At 37.5% G+C, this 16,528-nt stretch overlaps 1 long non-coding RNA gene across 1 annotated transcript in view; it reads left to right on the forward strand.

Moving 5' to 3' along the window:
* LOC115932037 (uncharacterized) overlaps window positions 1-9,704 on the forward strand; it is a 188,440-nt gene extending 178,736 nt beyond the window's left edge. Inside the window, exons 3-5 of the long non-coding RNA XR_010132609.1 lie at window positions 231-353; window positions 2,263-2,503; window positions 5,598-9,704. This is a non-coding gene — a long non-coding RNA (uncharacterized lncRNA). The remainder of the gene's footprint in view (window positions 1-230; window positions 354-2,262; window positions 2,504-5,597) is intronic.
* The last annotated feature ends 6,824 nt before the right edge of the window (window positions 9,705-16,528 follow it).

Genomic DNA, 16,528 nt, shown 5'->3' on the forward strand with positions numbered 1-16,528 from the left:
ATAAGGTGAGCCATTCCTGAAACTCAGGTGTTCCAAAGGTCTGGATGGCTGCAAATTATGACATGTGTTTATTAACATATCTTTAAATCTAAAATGATCTTTGAAGGAATTCTTAGACTGTATGAAAGGGAAAACACAGCTGACATTTTTACCTCCATACTATGAACAATTTGTTCATTTCTTCTAAGGTTAAAAAAATTGCAATTCTTTTTTTTTTTTTTTTTTTTTAGATGGAGTTTCACTCTCGTCGCCCAGGCTGGAGTACAATGGCACGATCTCGGCTCACTGCAACCTCCACCTCCCCAGTTCGAGTGATTCTCCTACCTCAGCCTCCCAAGTAGCTGGGATTACAGGTGCACGCCACCCCGCCCAGCTAATTTTTGTATTTTTAGTAGAGACCGGGTTTCACCATGTTGGCCAAGATGTTCTCGATCTCCTAACCTTGTGATCTGCCCGCCTCAGCCTCCCAAAGTGCTGGAATTACAGGCATGAGCCACCATGCTTGGCCAAAAATTGCAATTCTTTTAGTTTTGTTGTTGTTCACCTATACTATTTTACCTTGCTTTAATATCTTTTATCTTCTAGATCCTCTCTAAAACCTTCAAACCTCTCAATCATCTTAGAAGTCTTCCCCATGTAATAGCATTCCCTCTTCTTCTCAGCCTCCCCTGGTCTACCACCTTGTAGTTTTTCCTTTTCTTTTTTCTTTTTTGTATTTTACTTTAAGTTCTGGGATGCATGTGCAGAACGTGCAGGTTTGTTACATAGGTATGCATGTGCCATGGTGGTTTGCTGCGCCTATCAACCGGTCATCTAGGTTTTAAGCCCCGCATGCATTAGATATTTGTCCTAATGCTCTCCCTCCCCTTGCCCTGCCACCCCAGCCCCCGACAGGCCCCGGCATGTGATGTTCCCCTACCTGTGTCCATGTGTTCTCATTGTTCAACTCCCACTTATGAGTGAGAACATGCATACTACCTTAAAGTTTTTCTAAAATAGTTTTATTCTAAGCCATTCTTTGATGCAATATTTTCTTTGCTCTACAATTTTCTCTCATTTAAAATATATTTTTCTAAGGCATATATGCTTCCCTTGATAAAGAAGGATGCATCTCAGATGCTACAAAAAGATGATGTTAACTGATATACGCTAACTCACTCTACGGTAGTTTTACAATTGTGGGCATGTCGAGATATTTTTACTAAGTTAGCATAGTGAACCATCTACTTTCTATTAAAAAAGAAGGAAAAAAAACACACTAAGGAGATAAGACATTCACTCTTGTAGACTTATGAAAATATTGCAGAACATTTGTAATTTATAACAAACCTCTTTAGTTTGCCCTACACTATGCCTTATGTCCCTTTATGCTGCTTACTGAATGAATACGCTCACTCTTTCAAATGAAATTTGGATAATAATTTTAATTTCAAATGATAGACAAAGATCACTTTACCATATGTGAAAAAATATGGAAATGTGTTTATTACACATTATCAGGAGCAATAAAATAAATATACCAAAAGGTCACTCTAGAAAATGATTTTGCGAATAAAATAGCATGGCAGGCTTCCCCTGAGAGATATAAAGCATGAAACCACCACGAAAAGATTTATCTCTCAGTTGATTTTCTTCTCTGTATCACTAAAATACCAAACTCAGCTACTTACATAATAATCAGTGTAACAGTCATTTTTAAATGTTTGAATTATCCTCTACTTCCCTTAAGAAATATAATTTAATAGGCAATTCAGTGAAAATATACTATTGAAATGTTTGGACTAAAATCAGCCATGAGCTAAAGTCTGTTTTATACTGTTCAGATTTTTTGGGGGGAGGGGGTGGGGTCTTTGTTTTTCATCAGTGAATGCAAATGAAACATTTAGGAGACAGAGGTCAAACGGAATGTCAATGTGAAATATGAATAAGACCAACTTTATTCTGACTAGTAAGCTTCTGAACTTTACTAAAACAGTTTCGTGATAGTAAAGGATTTGAATATTTCACATTTTTTATTGCTAGTTTGAGAAAAATTATTAAAACATAATGCCTTTCCATCAAAATGTTACACTGAAAAGGCTTATTCTGAAACAAACAAAAAATGAGATTTACAATCTCCAATAGACAGCGAGGGAGGTAAAAGAAAAAAAAAAGCAAGAAGAATTTAAAATAAAGATACAGTTTGTATTAGTTTTGTATTGTTGTGGAACAAATTGCCACAAATTTAGCAGCTTAAAACAATACTTATTTATTATATTACAGCTTCCATAAGTCAGGATTCCAGTCACAGCTTAGCTGGATCCTCTCAGAAGGCTACGATCAAGGTGTCAGCCAGACTGAGTTCTCATCAGAGGCTCGACTAGGAGAGGATCTGCTTCCAAGTTCCCTCAGGTTGTTGGAAGGATTCATTTTCTTGTGGCTAAGCTCACAGGAGCTTTCTTCTTCAAGGGCATCAGGAGAGTGGAGAGCAAGTCTACTCAAAGACTTCTATACAAATCACAAGGTAATCACATGAGGGACATACCATCATCTTTGCCATATTCTGTTGGTTACAAACAAGTCACCAGTTCCACCTGCACTCAAGGGCAGGAGATTATACAGGGTGAACATGGGGGCCATCCTAGAATTCTGCCCACTTTACAGTTGAAACAGTATTTTTTAAAATGCCAATGAAATCCAAGATAGACAGTTTATCTTGGATAAACTTTTAGCACCTTTTGATTAACATACCTGTTGGACTTCACAACTGTAAGGTTAGTAAGCACAAGATTCCCCAGTATTTCAAGGATTTAAAGGGAACATGGTAAAAAGGTACTCTTTGCTATGCAAAATCTAGCCATCTAGCATTGCTGTGGCCCTGGCCAGTTTGCAGCTCTGGCCAAAAGAGGGCTGCTGAGTCCAGCCCTGTCCACAGTGTATACGGGCACACCTGAATACATCATGCACAGCAATCCTGTTTGTGGCACCACTGATGAATTACCCCTACTCAAGTGAACAGGCATTGAGACCCTAAGGGGACCACAGGGTCTGGTTCATTCACCACAAACACAGTCTTCCTTGAATGTTAGCAATGAGTTTAGTCATCTCATTAGGAGACTTGAACAGAAGTGAAGGTAAACACTCTTCATGTCAGAAAAAAATATAATGTGGTAGGTAGTAAGATATGTAAACAAAGGACTACAGTTCTCTGCCTTTTGAAAGCATACCTGTGCTACTTGTCTGAAGTAAAAAAAAAAAAAACAACTGTGCATTATTCTGTATGAAGCATCTTTTGCATGTGTTCACGTGTATAGACAGGATTATGGGTTATGATGTAGGAATTGAAGATAAACTACATTTTATATTTTTTCATATTGTGGAAAGAAGAAATAAACTATACTCCTGTGTTAGCTGGATTCTCTGAGAAGCAGATGCTGAAATTGAATTAGAAGGGCAAAAGGTATATTGGGAAGTCACACCTGTGAGGATGCAGGATTTGGCAAAGAATGTTGTGTCTGCACAACTCTACGTGACCCACAAAAGTCATACATCTGGCCTTTAATTTTTTAAAAGAATCAAGAAGCTCTATGGTTTTATAGTATCTGGCTCTTGTTTATAATGATTAGAACTATCTCACAGAACCTCAGGGACTTAGGCAAATTCTCAGAGGTTGTCTATGCCAACCCTTCATTGTTAGACAGGGATGCATCAAATCACCCTGAGTGTGGGGAACATTTCCACCTTTGCGAAGGCCCAGGTAACTGGTTTTACAAAATCCTTTGTTCAGCTGTTTCACTAAGAGGTTGTAGACATTGGAGTCTTTCTAACTAAATCACGTCTACTCCAGATTAAGAGTAGGATAGTATTCTCTGGTGGCTCCTTTCTTTTTGCTAGTCCCTCACATTTTGGGGTTCACTAATATCTTCTTCTCTTCTTTCTTACGAGTCTTCCCAAGAACTCATTCACTGCCATGGCTTCAACTTATGCCTCTATAGAAGTGGTTCTCAACCAAGGGCTGTTTTGCCACCCAGGGGACATTTGGCAATGTCTGAAGACATTTTTGGTTGTCATGACTGGAGAATTGGTACCAGCACTTAGAGGAGAAAGCCCAGGGATGCTGCTAAACATCCTACAATGTACAAGACAGTCCCTCACAACAAAGAATCATTCAGCCCATAATGTCAATAGTGCCAAGGTTGAGAAATCCTGCTGTATAGAGACAACACCCATTTCACATCCTCTGCCCAGGTTTCACTCCCAGGCTCCACATGCCAAGATGAGGAATATTTAATCTATATTCTAAATAGAGTAAAAAGCAAGGTCATCAGATGAAGAGGTGTTGGGAGCAAGACTGGCTTATTCCATTAAGCATAGTAGTCTAAGTGCCTGCTTGGGACCCACAATATTTTCAAGGGCCCATGAAAAATGTTTTAATTTTAATTTCTTTTGAAATCAGGAGGAAAAAAATGAATATTGTAACAATGAATATATAATAATAAATCACACTTGGATTGTGTTTGTCTTTGTAACAACTTGATGATGAAACATAATTTTTAGTATTTTTTAATAGAGGAAGGGACCCATGAAGGCAGAAGTATCCAGGGCCCACAAAAATCATAATGCAGCCCTTTTAAAGAGGAAGAGGAGGAACAGGAAATTTGGAGTGGATAAAGTGTGAAATATCCTTGTGGGCAGTGGGAAAGTAGTTTGAGGAGAGAAATGTAAGATTTTCTGTAAGACTGCCAGGTAGTATCAAATGCCCATTTGGGGTTGGTATGCATCAACTTATAAGCATACCAATTTGTCTGGTAGTGTAGTTCCTTAGCAAAGTTTAGCTGCATGGGTATGGCACAAAGTGGGCAAATGTTTGAAAATTTCCAGTGCTTACCATTTGGAGTAAGGGAGAGAGAAGCAAAGGAGATAACAGAATTTCCAAGAGAATGTATATGAATTTATATAGTAATGAACTGAGGGAGCTAAGCTGGACAAGAAGTGAAGTCAGAATCAATTGGATCAAAGTGGAAAAGTCAATAATCAATCAGGTTGAAAAATGGTAATCTATGTGTGAGATTTGGGGAAGGTAGCATGTGCTCAAATATGCATTCATCAAGAGCTAGAAAATGTGATAATATAGATGAGTTACTTTGGGAAGACCTTGTCGATTTGTCAGATTTCTTGTTAAAATACGTATTCTTGGAAAGGGAAAAAAAACTATGTTCTTTTCAGTTAGCACCTTAGCTTATAGCTAGCTGTAACTGAAATCTAATAAGCAGTAGGACCCTGAACATGAGCCTAGGAAGCAGGCCAATTCAAACAAAGATCCATTTGCCAAAAAATCTACTCAACTTGGAGAATGGCCAGCATGATAAATTGCCAATTGTAGTATTACTGAGTCACCAAACATTGTTTCTGTTTACCAGTATAAAATCTGTAGCAATTTATGTTGAATGAGACAGTTCACCAGCCACTGAAGCTTTTCAAATGTTTTATTTTAGTTAGTATAGATCAGCTTAGGTTTCATTTTTAATTTACTGCAGCCATTTTACCACAGCCCTTTTGCAATAGATTTGTCAGTTCAACTCAATTGAACCTTATTCTCTGTGTGATTCACATTTTAGACATCAAGTACTCTTCAACTGCCTATTGGGAGACAATTTCCACAGCTCTGTCATGTTTCTGCACAACTTGTAAGCAAGACAAGACTCTCTTATCTTCTGGACTCTATTTTCAAGAATACTCATATAGTGAACAGTGTCTTCTTCCTGAGCGAAGGGCATAAATGCTACTTTCCATTTTAAAAGATTCAAGTTCCCTAAGCTTGGAGTTCTTCTGTAATGCAACCCATTGTGTGTGCAGGTATCACCTGGCATTCTTCCCATTACCCTGTGGGAATTGGAGCTCAGGGAACCTTCATAGAAATTCTGATAGTCTAGCTACTGCTATTTCTATGAGTAATAAATTGTTTCTGACCCAGAAGTCTTGTGTCTTCTGCTGGCACCCATGAAATTATGAGGCTAAATTGTTAGGTTACAAGTGGGATAAAATCTTGGACGCTTCCCAGTTCTTGACACTGACTAAAATACATGCATATTCGTTTTATCAAGTCAGTTTGAAAAAAAATCTATGAATTAAAATAATTACAAAATTCTAGGGACTGAATTTGTAATATATTGGATGAACAAAGCCCTCTACCTTGGTTCTGAAATTCTTGATAGTTGAAATATGTGTAACATTTGTAATTTGAAATACACAAGTAATTCTCTATTTAAAAGGTCATATATCCAAAGTATTGAAAAATCTAGAATACATTAAACTTTAGCTATCCATGGTGAAAGGCAGTGGCAAAACAGCTGCAGAAAAGCTGAAACTAGATTCAATTAAATCTTTGTGCCAAAACCAAGTGCACAAAAATCTCCCAAAGCTGTTAAAACTATACAGCTTATTTGCTATAAATTTTATAAATGGTTAAATAAAACAAGTTTTGAAGTAATTTGGTAAATTGACAAATTTTTCACTCATTGATTTGTTGTAGCTCATGAGGGATGGTGGGGAGTGGAGAAGGGTTCAGAGAACTTGGGAAGGATATAAAAATGGAGGTATGTGGGGCAAATGCCCCCAACTACATGTCTTAATCAAGAACACCAGCCTATGGTCAAGGGAATTTTCATATACAGGTGAGAGCTAGTCTCACTTGATCTTTCTGCATTAAAACTGTTACAAAGCAACTTCTTTATCAAATGAATACAATCACATTTAGTAGAGGCTCTAGTTAAGACCTGAGGCTATACTGACCTGGGTTAGAGACCTGGCTTTTACATTTTTACCTAATCTCTCTAAGCCTTAATTTCTCAGTTTTAAAAGTGCAGGTAATCATAGCATGTGTTTCCCAAGGATGTTGTAAAGATTAGTGTCGGGATGGCTGAGTGGTGTAAGGCACCAGACCCAAGGATGTTGTAAGGATTAATTGAAATATCCACTTAAATTGCTTAGCATGATACCTGCTATGTAGAAAGTGCTTGATAGCCGTAACAATATATATCATTTAGAAATTTCCTTGGAATGGGAATTTCAAACAACTTTATCAAATATACTTACTTCCTCACTTACTTTTGTGGTTTGGTAGCTTTTTCTTTACACATTTAGGAGGTGGGGAAGCACAGAGATATAGCACTTTCTTTTTTTTTTCTTTGAGACAGAGTCTCGCCCTGTCACCCAGGCTGGACTGCAGTGGCGCCATCTTGGCTCACTGCAACCTCCGCCTCCCAGGTTCAAGCTATTCTCCTGCTTCAGCTTCCTGAGTAGCTGGGACTACAGGTGCACGCCACCATGCCTGGCTAATTTTTGTATTTTTAGTAGAGACGGGGTTTCACCATGTTGGCCAGGATGGTCTCGATCTCCTGACCTCGTGATCCACCCGCCTTGGCCTCCCAAAGTGCTAGGATTACCGGCGTAAGCCACCGCACCTGGCCAGATATAGCACTTTCTAAAAGGTCTATAAATCTTTCTAAAGATTAATATTGAGTGGGATCAATGTGTTTTAGGGAATCCAGATACTGCACGCCACTTTGCAAATGTTTAGATTTTAGCAGAACAACAAATGGACTTTGCAAAGACTGTCTTTTAATTATTAAACCTCTATTTATTAAAAAGAAATTAGGCCAGGCACAGTGGCTCACGCCTGTAATCCCAGAACTTTGGGAGGCCGAGGTGGCTGGATCACCTGAGGTCAGGAGTTCAAGACCAGCCTGGCCAACATGGTGAGACCACATCTCTACTACAAATACAAAAATTAGTCGGGCATGGTGGCAGGCACCTGCAATCTCAGCTACTTGGGAGGCTGAATGAATTTACAGATAGGAAGGCACACATTATATAAGTTAAAATTTAGTTCAACTATGAGTGACAGAAAACCCTAATGAGCAGTAGCTTAAACATACAGTGTTTACTCCCTCAAACAAAATGTCTGCCTGATATGTAGCTGATGTGAGGCTCCATGGTGTCAGGGTCCCAGGTTTCTTTTATCTATGGCTTTGCATCTTTATCACGTGAACCATAATGACTGCTTGAGCTTCTTGTGGTCTAAAATGGTTTCTTGAGTTTCCTATCCCCATCCAGTCAGAAAAAAAAAAAAAAGGAATGACTGATGAAGCGCTTGCTTTTATTTTAAGAACACTTTCTACAAGTTGCACATACCAATTCTGTTTGCATTCTTTTGGCCACAACTTACCTACTTGGCCATGCCTAGCTTCAAGAGAAGAGAAATGTAGTCATTATTTTGAGTAGTTATATGTCCAGATGGAAATCAGGGGAGCTATCACACACACACACACACACACACACACACACACAGCACAAAACAGATATTGGGGACAACTCATCTTCTTTGCCTCATACACTGAAATTAAGCCAGATTGGTCTTGTTTTTGAAAGAAAGTAACACTGTTAGTAAGAGAGACCTTGGTATTGTCTAATCAAACTTCTCTCTTTTTGTGGATGAGACTCATGTTGTCTGAGTTCAAGTTCAGATATCACCCATTCCTTGAGCTTGTATATGTGATACTACACACTACAACCTAGCACAGAGAGGATGAGAAAACAAGAAATGAGAACTTAGGTGTTACTTAGTATTTATTTATAATAGTAGTTTTAAAAATGCTGTCTTGACACAGTTTTGAGGCCCTGGAAATAACATTTTAAAGTAAAAATGTTAAAGTTTAAAGAAGAGCTTTGCCACTTAAACGGGGGAGTTTGTCTGGAAAATATATTGAGTTGAAACACTTCATCCTTGGAAGGATTATATACGATGAACAATTGCGTATAAATGTGTGTTTTAGAGCGATGTGAACGGGCAGTTAGTCCAGTGCCCTCATTTAAGAGGCCAAAATCCTGACTCAGAGGAGGTGTCCTTTGCCCAGAGCTTCTTAGCTAATCTGACCAAATGTTGGGAAATATATCTTACCTAACCCACTATTCCTTAATTATGGATTTTGTGAAAAACAATAAAACATGTTAATGAGTAATTTATATTAGTTCAATTTATTACCATTTTTTAGCTTTAAATTACAGTTTTCTTATAATGATGAAATGTTTTAGAATCCTTTGAATCTAAGTATTTACTTATTTCCTAAATAAAACATTAGTACAACATTTGATGTTTTACTTATGAAATATCCTCCTCTCCCAAGATAATTAAAACTTTTTCTCTCTATTTAAAAGCTAAGAAATGATGTTTTAAAGGAAAAATGAAGTTATTTTCTTTTAGCTTCTTTTAAGGTAAAACAGCTTTTTTACTCTGTTATTGTGGTAATGGACAGAAAATTGCATACAAAAATATTCTGGGAGAGCATTCTCCTAGTTGGTTTTAAATCACTGTGCTACCTGAAAGGTTTTTTGATTTTATAGGAGCTATTTTGTCCACCAGCATTAATGTGACACTAGTTATGAAAATATATTGAAGGACAAGAAGTGGACACAAAGTGATTTTTGTAACCTGGGCAGTTAATGAATGTGCCAACGTTTTCGAGGAAGGGACAGCAAGAATATTTTGCCCTGTAGTTAAAATACTGGCTGGCTTTTAATGTCTTCATGCTTAATCGTGATCACTTTCTTGCACTGTGATGTTTTTACGTGAACATGTTAAAATGGAAGTCTACCATATTACTTTATAAAATGTTTTCTGTATGCCAATAAACTGAAAATATGGAACAACAACAACAACAACAAAATGCGTCTTGACACAGTTTTGAGGCCCTATGTAGGGGTTAGTCAATTTTCACTGAGCAATCGGTTAAGCCCATATCCCCAACCACCTCCCTTATGAGACTCTCACCCTCCTGGCCACCATACACTTTTCCTAATTACTCTAAGGGCAGGTAACAGATAACCAGAGGCAGCTCCTATACCCTGGAGCCCACTGAAAGTGCTCAAATTAGTCAATCCTAAACCTGCGTATCCTGCCTCATCCATTCCTTCCTGCAGAAACCACAATAAAAACACTTGCCTTCCCTCTACCTCTGCCTCATGACCAACCTTGGTGCTTCCCCTGAGTGGCCCTGTGTGGCATATTGTGTTCTTCCCAGAGAACTGTCAGTATAAGAAACTGTAAAACTCTTTCTGGTTTCTCTCTGTTGATCTGCATCTGGCCTCACCAGGTAATATAACTAAAACAGTATTAAATTAATACTGAGTTGGAAGAATAACAATTTGTATTTAATATAAATGCTTTTCCAGCCATAATCTTTGAGGCACAAATGAAATAATGGATACAACTTTAAAGAATGACAATTCGTTGTAAATGTAGGGTATTATAGTTGACTCTTAAACAACATGAGTTTGAACTATATGGCTCAACTTGTACATGAATTTTTCTCAGTAAATGTATTTGAAAATGTTTTAGAGATTTATGACAATTTGAAAAAAACTTGAAGATGAACCTTGCAGCCTAGAAATATCTAATATTTTCTAAAAGTGAGGTATGTCATGAATGCATAAAATATATGTAGACGCTAGTCCATTTTATCATTTACTACCATAAAGTGTACATGAATCTGTTATTAAAGTTTGTTAAAATTTACACACACAAAACACTTAAAGACTGCACATGAGAGAAATGTAAACAAATGTAAAGATGCAGTATTAAATCATAATTGCATAAAATTAACTGTAGTACATACTTTACTACTGTAATCATTTCATAGCCACCTATTGTTGCTACCGTGGTGAGCTCAAGTGTTGTGTATTCACTTAAAACACCATTTGGTGCTAATCATCTCCACAGGAGCAGTTCGTCTCTCTAGTAAATTGCATATGGCAGTAAAAAGTGATCTCTCACATTTCTTGTGTATTTTTCATCATGTTTAGTGCAATACTGTAAACTTTGAGTAACATCATGAGACCTATATGAAGTGCCACTAATGATGCTGGAAATGCTCCCAAGAAGCACAGAAAAGTCATGACATTATGAGAAAAAGTTGATTTGCTTGATATGTACCATAGACTAAGATCTGCAGCTGCAGTTGCCCACCATTTCAAATGAATCCACTGTAAGGACCATTATATAAAAAGAAAAGAAAATGTGTGAAGCTGTCACTGCAGCTATACCAGCAGGCACAAAAACCTTGCACTTTTTGCGAAATACCTTTTTAACTCATATTGAAAAATGCAGCTTTTATGTGTGTGCAGGATTGCTATAAGAAAGGCATACCTATAGACTTTGAGATTAAATTTAATTTAAGATTTGAGAAAAAGCAAAGTCATTATATGACAGTTTAAAGCAAAATGAAGGTGAAAGATCTAAAACTGGAGAATTTAATGTCAGCAAAAGACGGTTTGATAATTTTAGAAAGAGGTTTGGCTTTAAAAATTTCAAGCTAATAGGAGAAGCGGCTTCTGCCAACCAAAAGGCAGCAGATAAGCTGCCAGACGCCATTAAGAAAATTGTTAAAGAGAAAGGATATCTCCCTGAACAGGGACAAAAGAGCCATATTCTATTTTTTTAAAGTGCCACAAAGGACATTTATTTTGCAAATGCAGTTGCGTTTATGATCAGGACTTCCCTTGTCTATAAAGCTGCTAACCTTTGAGCCTTGAAAAGAAAGGTAAACACCAGTTGCCAGTATTTCGGCTGTACAACAAGAAAGCCTGGACAATGAGAACACTTTTTCTGGACTGGTTCCATCTATGCTTCATCTTTGAAGTCAGCAAGTATCTTGCCATTAAACGATTGCCTTTTAAAGTTCTTTTGATATTGGACAATGTTCCTGGCCACTCAAAACCACGTGAGTTCAACACCTAAGGTGTCTAAGTGGTCTGTTTGCCTGAAAACACAATGTTTCTAATTCAGCCTCTAGATCAGAGGTTATAAGGGTCTTTAAGCCTCATCACACATGGTTCTCTATGGAAGGGACTGTCAATGCTATGGAAGAGAACATCGATAGAGGTAGCATCTTGAAAAGCTGGAAGGATTACATCGTTGAAGATAACATTGTTGTTATAGAAAAAGCTGTCAAAGCCATCAAGCCCAACTAAATTCCTGCTGAAGGAAACTGTTTCCAGATGTTGTGCATGACTTCACAGAATTTATAACAGAGTCAGTCAAGGAAATCATAAAAGAAATTGTGAATATGACAAAAAGGGTGGTGGATGAAGAATTTCAAGATACAGATCTTGTAGAAATTCAAGAGCTAATAGACATCACACCAAAGGAATTAACAGAAGACAACTTGATGGAGATGAGTGCTTCTGAACCAGTGCCAGACGATGAAAAAGAAGATGTTGAAGAAGCTGTGCCAGAAAACAAATTGACATTGGACAATCTGATGGAAGCATCCCAATTTTTCAAGACTTATTTTGACTTATTTTACAACATGGGCCCTTCTATAATATGGGCACTGAAATGAAAGCAAACAGTGGGAGAAGGATTGGTATCATAGAGAAACATTTTTATAGAAATGAAAAAGCAAAAAAGTCACATTGCGATGTATTTCCATAAAGCTACACCAATTGTGCCTGCCTTTCTTGCCTTCCCTTTCTCCTCCTCCACCTCTTCCACCTTTGCCACTCTGAAACAGCAAGACTAACCCCTCGTCTTCCTCCTCTTCCTCAGCCTACTCAACATGAAGACAACAAAGATGAAGACCTTCCTAATGATCCACTTCCACTTAATGACCAGCAAATAGATTTGCCTATCTTATAATTTTCTTAATAACATTTTCTTTTCTCTAGCTTTCTTTGTTGTAAATGTAGAGTATACAGTGCATATGATATACAAAATATGTGTTAGTCAACTGTTTATGTTATCAGTAAGGCTTCCAGTCAATAGTAGGCTATTAGTAGTTATGTTTTGGGGGGAAGTAATAAGTTATACATGAATTTTTGACTGGGTAAGCTGTCAGTACCCCTAACTCCCACATTATTCTAGGGTTAACACTGCTATGATATTACCTTCTTAGATATATTGCTGATCTGTTTCAGACCTTCATCATATATTATTTAGACAACTAAAATACAATTAATTCAGTTATTGATTAGCTTTATGAATATCAATTGAGTTCTCTACTATATGCCAAACTCTTTACTAGTTACTGAAGCACTTTATTAGAATAAGACATGTTTTTCTTGCCTTCGAGAATCTTACATTTGAATTAGAGTTACATATGCAAGTAATTAATTACAATGTAATGTTATCGATGGATAATAAAAAATAATCATGAAAGCAGAGGAAGGAGACTCCTTGGTTATCTGGGGGAAGAAGAACTTCACAGAAGCTGATATTTGAAGTGTTTTGAAGGACAAATTGGAGACAGAAAACAGACTGATAATCTTAAAATTCCAGATAAAATGTGGCAAACATCCCTTTAAATAGATATTTGAGACCATAAGAAAGCAAAGGAGTTACACAGAATTCAAAAAATAAAGAAGTTCTATTTCTGGAATGGCAACATAAGAGGTTCCATGGACACATTCAACAGTGAAACTGAGGAAAATTACTTTAAAATAACCATTTAAAGTCAGTGGAAATTGTCCTAAGGGTACATAGCAAATGAGGAAACATTTATTCAGGAAAACATACCAAAACTTGGTAAGAACAGCAGGGGTCTGTGGTATTTGATCTATAAGCCTACTTTCACCCTTCCTGCTTCTGCTCAGAGTGGCAGAAACTCTGGGCAGGTGTGGCTAGGAAAATGGGGTTCCCTCTCCCCTCAGCTTCCAATCCAGTGCTATGGTATATCTTTCCAAGAGGGATGAATGTCAGCATTTCTCATCTTGAACCCCAGCTACCTGTTGCACAGGCTAAGTTCTGGATGGGAGCAGCAGAGAGAAGTGTCTCCCTTCTTTTGCCCAGCCAACATTCTTTCAGGGGAATTAGACTTCATCAAAATAATTCAGCCAGTCACTAAACAAATAAACAAACAAGTGACAGTAACATGCCCAGAGAGGCCATGCAGTACGGAGAGAGAGCCTGTGCACTTGGGTGGGGAGAGTACAGCAATCGGAGGAATTTACATTGAACTCAGTGCTGCCCTGTCATAGTGGAGAACAAAGCCGTGCTGGGCTCAGCCAGTGCCTGCATGTTGGGGGAGCACTTGCACTAGACCTAGCCAGAGGGGAACTTGAGTTTCTTGGCCACAGGTGTGCTTGCATCACCACACCCCCAATTCTAGGTGGCTCAGCACATGGAGAGAGACTGTTTGTTTGAGAGTGAGAGAAAAGAACAAGAGTCTCCACCTGGTAATCCAGAGAATTCTTCCGGATCTTATCCAAGACCACCAAGGCAGTAACTTGTATGAGTCTGTAAAAACTACAGCATTACTGGGCTTGGGGCCTAAGTCCCTTGGAATACCTGGAAAGCCTTCTGAATAATGACAGGAACAAACAAGCCCAAAATGTGAAGACTACAATGAAGACCTAATTCTTCAATGGCCAGACACAGATGAGCATCTACAAGCATCAAGACCATCCAGGAAAACAAAATTTCACCAAATGAACTAAATAAGGCACGAGGGACCAATGATACGTGGAGAAACATAGATATGTGACCTTTCAGACAGAATTCAAAATAGCTGTTTTGAAGAAACTCAAAGAAATTCAAGATAATATAGAGAAGGAATTCAGAATTCTATCCTATACAATTAACAAAGAGGTAGAAATAATTCAAAAGAATCAAGCAGAAAATCTAGAGCTGAAAAATGCAATTGACATACTGAAGAATGCATCACAGTTGCCAAGTAGTAGAATTGATCAAGCAGAAGAAAGGATTAGTGAGCTTGAAGACAGGTTATTTGAAAATACACAGTCAGAAGAGACAAAAGAAAAGGAATAAAAAAGAATGAAGCATACCTACAGGATCTAGAAAATAGCCTCAAAAGGGCAAATCTAAGAGTTATTGGCCTTAGGAGGTAGAGAAAGAGATAGGGGTAGAAAGTTTATTCAAAGGGATAATAACAGAGAACTTCCCAAATCTAGAGAAAGATACCAATATATAAGAAGAAGAAGCTTATAGAACACCAAGCAGATTTAACCCAAAGAAAACTACCTCAAGGCATTTAATAATCAAATTCCCAAAGTTCAAGGATAAAGAAAGGATCCTAAAAGCAGCAAGAGAAAAGAAATAAATAACATACAATGGCGCTGCAATGGCAGCAGACTTTTCAGTGAAAACCTTACAGGCCAAGAGAGAGTGGCATGGCACATTTAAAGTGCTGAAGGAAAAAAACTTTTAACCTAGAATAGTATATTCAGTAAAAATATTCTTTAAACATGAAGCACAAATACTTTCCCAGACAAATAAAAGCTGAGGGATTTCATCAACACCAGACGTGTCATACAAGAAGTGCTAGAAGGAGTTCTTTGATTTGAAAATAAAGGATATTAATGTGCAAGAAAAAATCATCTGAAGGTAACAAAACTCACTGGGAACAGTAAGCACACAGGAAAACACAGAGTATTATAACACTGTAATTGTAGTGTGTAAAATACTCTTACCTTAAGTAGAAAGACTAAGTGATTAACCAATCAAAAATAATAACTACAACAACTTTTCAAGACATAGACAATATACGACATAAAGAGAAAGAACAAAAAGTTAAAAAGCAGGAGGGATGAAGTTAAGGTACAGCGTTTTTATTATTAGTTTTCTTTATCTTTTTTTTTACTGCATTCAGTGTTAAGTTGCCATTAGTTTAAAATAATGAGTTATAAGATAGTACTTGCAAGCCTCATAGTAACATCAAATCAAAAATCATACAATGGATACACAGAAAACAAAAAGCAAGAAATTAAACCATACCACCAGAGAAAATCACCTTAACTAAAAGGAAGACAGGAAGGAAGGAAAAAAAGAAAGAGAAGATCACAGAACAATTAACAAATAAATAACAAAATGGCAGGAGTAATTCCCTACTTATCAATAACACTTAATGTAAATGGACTAAACTTTTCAATCAAAAGGCACATAGTTGGCCAGGCATGGTGGCTTATGCTTGTAATCCCAGGACTTTGGGAGGCTGAGGTGGGAGGATCACTTGAGATCAGGAGTTCAAGACTAGCCTGAGCAACAGAGTGAGACCTCCATCTCCACAAAAAATAAAAAATTAGCCAGTCATGGTAGCACATGCCTTTAGTCGCAGCTACTCATGAGGCTCAGATGGGAGGATCACTTGAGCCTGGGACATTGAGGCAGCAGTGAGTCATGATTGTGCCACTTCACCATAGCCCAAGAAACAGAGGAAGACTCTGTTTCAAAAAAACAAAAACAAAAAAAAAAACAAAACAAACAAAAAACAAAGAGTAGCTGAATGGATGAAAAAACGACCCAGTGATCTTTTACCTACAGAAACACACTTCACCTATAAAGACACACATACACTAAAAATAAAGGGATGGAATGATATTCCATGGGAATGGGAACCAAAACAGAGCAGGAGTAGCTATACTTATATCAGGCAAAATAGATTTCAAGATTAGAAACCATAAGAAGAGACAAAGAAGACCATTATATAATGATAAAGGGGAAAATTCAGCAGGAGGATATAATCGTTGCAAATATATA

This window comes from Gorilla gorilla, chromosome X (genome assembly GCF_029281585.2).
Source record: "Gorilla gorilla gorilla isolate KB3781 chromosome X, NHGRI_mGorGor1-v2.1_pri, whole genome shotgun sequence".
In the NCBI taxonomy this organism is placed as follows: domain Eukaryota; kingdom Metazoa; phylum Chordata; class Mammalia; order Primates; family Hominidae; genus Gorilla; species Gorilla gorilla.